Source organism: Fragaria vesca, linkage group LG6 (genome assembly GCF_000184155.1).
Source record: "Fragaria vesca subsp. vesca linkage group LG6, FraVesHawaii_1.0, whole genome shotgun sequence".
Lineage (NCBI taxonomy): Eukaryota > Viridiplantae > Streptophyta > Magnoliopsida > Rosales > Rosaceae > Fragaria > Fragaria vesca.
Window position 1 is genome coordinate 21,632,465 of NC_020496.1, and position 6,198 is coordinate 21,638,662.

The window sequence follows — 6,198 nt, forward strand, 5'->3', positions numbered from 1 at the left end:
TAAAAAAANAAAAAAAAAAAAAAAACTTAACTAATCTCTATTTCTTCCTCTCCTCTCCTCTCCTCTCCTCTCCGATCTGTTCTCTCTTCTCTCCTATCTCTCTATATCTCTACCTCTCCCTCTTCTTCGATCTGTCCTCTCCCTTCTACTTTGCAGGCGACCTCGACCACGGCCCTCAAATCTGGATCCCCTCCATCCTCCGCGACGAGTCAGCGGCGCTTAATCTCAAGTTCGTAGCCATGGCTTCTATCCTTCTCGCCGGATTCGTCGGAATCGCCATTCCTTTGATCAGGAAGAACCGGAGGTTTCTCAGCACCGACGGCAGCCTCCTTCCCCTCGCCTCCTCGGATCGATCTGGGTCGAGCTTCACTAGTTCTGGCTTTTTTTGGGTTCGACTGCCTTTCCACAAGCTCACAATCAAGGTAAGCATCTCACCTTTCCACAACAAAGCCCCCCTTTCTCTCTCGGATTGATTCGATCAGTATATGCAGGGCCATGAGGACAAGATTGCTATGCTCGTTTGGACTGTCACCGACGATGTTGGGGTCAATGATTTTTTTGGAAATTGGGTTCGAGTTTCGATTTGGTTTGGTTGGATTGTGGAGCTGGTTGATTTTGGATTGGATTGTGTTATCGATGGGTTTCTTAATTGAATTGCTGGATTGCTCTCTAAAGAGCCGCCGTAGTGACGGTGGTGGTACTGATTGTGGTGGTGGTAGGTGGTGGTGAAGCTAGAAGAAAAGAAATGGAAACTAAAAAAAGAAAAAGAAAAGAAATTATAAAAATATTATTAAATAAATAGAAATGAAATTTAATTAATTAAAATAATTACTATTTTAAAATTTTAAATTCCGTCTCCTAAGCACTTAGGAGACGAAAATAATTCCGTCACCTAGGTACTTAGAAGACGGAACACATTTCGTCGCCTAAGTAATTCTCAGTCGACGAAATGCAATTTTATGTCGTCCCGACACCTACCTCACCGCACTTAGGCGACGAATATTTCGTCGTCTAAGTACTTAGGAGACGAATTTTGTTACTTGGGAGACGAAACTATTCCGTCTCCTAGGTGACTTTTTCCAGTAGTGTCTCCCCCTGATTCTTACATCAATCATAAGACTCTTCATGATTCTTACATCAATCACGGAAGTTTTGATAACTTAGCACATCAATGTTCTTTAACATGTCTTCAAATGTGACATTAGACAATGATTAACCAAATCATGTCGTGTTGTCCTCAATTCTGTTCTTCTACATTTTAATCTTGAGGAGAAGAGTGCTTGAGAACTCAAAACACGAGTTCACGCTGAAAATCAGATTCTCGCTCAGCATGACCTTTGGGTACTAAAACAGCCGTAACTTTCTCTAGAAAATAGATATGGACAAACCATAAACGTTTCTGGAAAGTAGACATCCGTACCTTTCCAACCATATATTACACACGTCCTAGTTAGACCCGACCTATTCACAAAGCTTCATAAAAGTTGGCTGTTCAGAAATACAGATTTTCTGATTTCGCTTTTGATGCCTCTTTCTTCATGCAAAGCTAGCGAAGGCTTGGATAGCATCCATTCTATCATGCCATATTCTATGTAGGGATTGAATAAGCCCAAATACCTTTAAGTATTTAACAGATGTCCTTATGTTATTCCATTGGCGTTGCGTGAGCACATAGTTGCACTTAGCTTTACAACGAATGAGAGGTCAAGTCTTTCTTTGTCATCTTCCTTTAGATGAAACATATCTCTCTCTCTCTCTCTCTTAGAGTAAAGACTTTGACTAATCATTGGAGTGTAGCCTCACTTTCATTAGAGCGCCTAAGCCGATTGTTAGAAAATCATCATCAATATAGTCCTCGAGTGCTCTCTTAGTAGGGATGGGCATAAAACCCGAAATGAAAAAAAAAGACCGAACCAGACCGACCGGCCTGATCGGGCCGGGCCGAGCTTTTTTACAGGCCCTCATTTATTTTCTACCATTTCGGGCTTTGCCCAACTATACCTAGGCCAGTCCCGGGCCTTAATTTTGCAAATGATTTTAAGCCCAAATGCCCGACCTACGTATGTGTCACTCAACAATTGGATAATTTTAGCAGTTCTATACTAATAAGATAGGTTCAACCACACAAGATTCAAATATGACTAAGTCAAACCCTAAACTCAAACACTCAGACTTGACCTAAACTCAATTGAACACACAAACGTTGCGCCTCTACCTCTCGACTGTGCCTCTGCCTCTCGACGCTGCCTGGGCCTCTACGGCTCTACCTCTCAACGCTGCCTCTGCCTCTGCCTCTTGACGTCGTCTACGCCTCTGCCTTTCGACGCCGCCTGCATGCCTCTCGATCGCGAGTCTCGACGACGCATGCGCACCTCTCTTCATCTCTTCCTCTCAATGTGACGCCTTAGGCCCTTAGTCCTCACCAAAAACCAAATCGCCCACCTCCTCTGGTAAGCTTCTGATCATTCCATATTCGCTTCGGTTTAAATCGATTGTGATTGTGGTTTTATTGGTTTTCCAATCGATTCATATTTTTGGTTGTTGTTGTTGTTGTTGTTGTTACTTGTTATAATGCATAGCTATTAGCTCAATTTCGTTTGTTACTGTTGCGTAGTAAATCCTAATTTATGTTGCTCGTTGTTACTTGTGTTTATGCAGATTTCATGTCTTTTTCACAATACGGTTGTCATTCTACCATGTCTAGTTCTTCTGAGACTGGGTGTTACGACTCAGGAGAAGACATTGATTCAAGATACATACTTGTGATTGACTGTAGAAGCATCTGTAGAAGACATTGATTCAATATATTGTTATGCAAAGTTGATTGACTGTAAAGTTTAAGTATTTATGCAGATTTTGTGTTTTACTGAATTTGGGCCCGAAAAACTGAAAGGCTCGGCCCAGACGGCTCAGTCCGGGCTTTTACCGGTCCCTCCTTTTGTAAGAGCAAAGCCCAGCCCAGGTACAAAACAACCGGTCCCTGTAAATACTATGCCGGTTTGAGCCCGAGCCCAGCCCTATCTCTTAGTCTATCAAGAGTCCATATAAATCCAGAATCAACACACAATGGCATAATTCACCATATCCCTTCCCAATTAAGTAGTTACTTAGTGTGTGTTCCAACCCCTCTTGCAAACGCACGCTCTTGTGGTCTGGAGCCACTTGATTTGGGTGAATGAAAGTTATTCAAAACCTTCATGCATATCTATGATTTCATAGAGATGTTATTATGATCTCATTCATAAGCTGTATGTTCAGTTATTCAGAAACTACTAAACTGACAAATTAGTGGACTGCAATGACATCTATTACGAGAGCATATCTCATCGTAGTTGATTCCAATGCGTGTTAGTGAGAGACCTTGCACCATAAAGTGAGTCTGAACTCTTGTTCTCACTACGCTTTCTAACAAGGACATATTTGATAGGGTTTACACTTGCGGTATCGGCATCACCTACCCAAAGACATATCTCTTTGTTTTGGGTTGCATTGTTCCATTAGGCCAATATACTACATTGATTTATCAATGAAGTGTGGTTAGATAGACTCATTATTCCACGTCCTCATGTACACTAGTGTAATACTTGTAGAGATCTCTATATGGATTGGATTTGACATTTGAGGCGTCCCCCCAATGATAATCACAATTCAGACTTTATGAGGCATATTTGAGTATCACTGATCGATAGATCAAGATCGTGTCAAGTTCGATTTCTTCCTAGTGTAAGAAATGATCAAACCTAAGGGCCTCTCTCCTTCCTTATGGCGTCATTATGGCGTCACCATATCACCATCCATGGTGATGGCGCCAAGACCATCTCCTTTAGGTGGTGCCACGTCCTTTTGATATGACATAAATCCTTGCAGACATATTTGCAGCATGTGATCTCATCACTTTAAGTATCTATGCACCTTGCTTTGTGCGAGAGATTTAAGGATTAAGATGAGACTTAGTGAGAACAAACCACGACAACTCACGTCGTTCCACTTGAACACTTGTATTCGTATCTCCCCCTAACGGCAATAATATTGTCTCATCAAAGTGACAATCCGCAAATATAGAGGTAAAAGAGATCATCTGTCAAGGAGTCTACATAAGCGGACTATAGGTGGAGATTCATATCCAACCTAAAACTTATTCATCTCAAAAAACCCATCATAAGACACTATGGCAGTGTTATTTGACACCTTACTGAGCTCAAGGATTAAAGATCTGTTCCAATCCTGCCGAGCTCAAGGATTGCAATTCCGTGTTAATCCTCACACACAGTTACGAGCTGTCGTGCAATAATGGTAGGTCGTGGACGAATTAGTATAGTTGCATGCGATTTAACCCTGAACAGAAGTATTGGTGCACATCTACCAATCTCAAGACTATTTTCGTAGTCATTTTAATGCAATCCTTGATAGGAATTCGTTCACAGCCTTAAAGCCCAACTTCTAGTATGTCTCCGGAACACAATCAATACGAAAGATAACAAAACAAGATAGAATCTAAAACCTTGTTGATTCTCAAGGTGAGAGTAGCCAAGGATTTAGGACGCATATGCCTCGTTGATTTCAATGGAATGACTGAGTGGATAAAGCTGGTTTGAGAGAAAATTCTCAATTTTTATTGATATTTAGAAAATTGACGACTACAACCACAAAAGAGGGTTTAAATAGTTTGGCAAACCCTAAACCAACTAGTAAAATCCCAAACCAACTAGTAATTGATAAAAAACCAAAAAAGATTAGGAAAAGAAAAATAAATACTAAAAAATAATAAAACATATCCTCTAACCAGCAACCATCAGCTTGTTGTTGTAAGCAACAACTAACATGTTGCCACTGCTGCATTATCCTCCCCAAGTTGGAAAGAATTCGCCTTCGAATTCAATGCGATAGCTGCCGAACTATATATCCTCATGATATGGAATGAGATGTTTGACATTACACATATCTGATGTATGAATATGACTTGGAAGCTTCAACTTATAGGCAGTAAAATTATTCTTCCCAATAAACTCCACATGACCAATCTTCCTTGCAGCCAACTTCTTGTAATCACCAACATAAAATCGATCTTTGGTGAGGATTGCCCAAACGAAATCACCAACATCAAACTCTATGTGCCTTATTTTCCTATCTGCAGCCCTCTTGTACTTAGCTTTGGATTCCTGCAAATTGGTCCTTGTCAATTCATGAATGGTCATCAATTGTGTCATGATCGAAGTCTTCGGCCTTGGTGTGAACCTTCTTAGAATCACGTACTGGAAATAATTCAATTGGGGACCTAGGATCATAGCCATAATTTATATAGAATGGACTAAGTCCAGTACTATGATTAACTGATCTGTTATAAGCAAACTCCGTTTGACATAATTTCTGGTCCCAAGACTTCAAGTTCTTTCCCACCAAACTTCTTAGGAGATTTCCCAAAGAACGGTTGACAACCTCAGTCTACCCATCTACACTGACAGAGCTACACTAAGACGAAGGGGTGCCATGGCACCCCCAAACCTTTTGAAGTTGGTCGATTACACCACTATTGTATTGACTAAATGGTTGTAATTATATATAATTATAATGATCTGGCCCCTTTTCATGTAATAATATGTCACGTAATAATGAATAATTTGATATTTTGGACTATATAATCTCCTTTCTCGTTTCATCTTGCCATAATCATCACCATAATCGATTAGTTATTAACTAATCATTTTACATGCATGTAAACTTTCAATATATAATCATTTACATGTACATAAATGAAACTATACATCAACAAAAACAATAAGTTCAATTTTAATTAACACACAATTTTGACGGGTAAGAATATGGTGTGTTAATGCATGTGATGTATCAACTTTGTCCTCAAATTAGTCCTCAAAGTTGTAATATGAGTCCTTAAAGTTGTAAAAAAAAATATTAGTTACAACATTAGTCCTCATTTGTCCTTAAAGTGGTAATTGAGTCCTAAAAGTTGTGATATGAGTCCTAAAAGTTGTAACAATTTTTTTTTAATCACTTTAAGGACTCAATTATCATTTTAACCACATATTTTACCACTTTAAGAACACATGATGACTAATGTTGTAACTGGAAAAATTTACAACTTTAAGGACTCATATTACAACTTCGAGGACTAATATTACTAGTTTGATGACTCAATTTACAAAATTGATGCACCACATCATTTACATGCATTAACATATT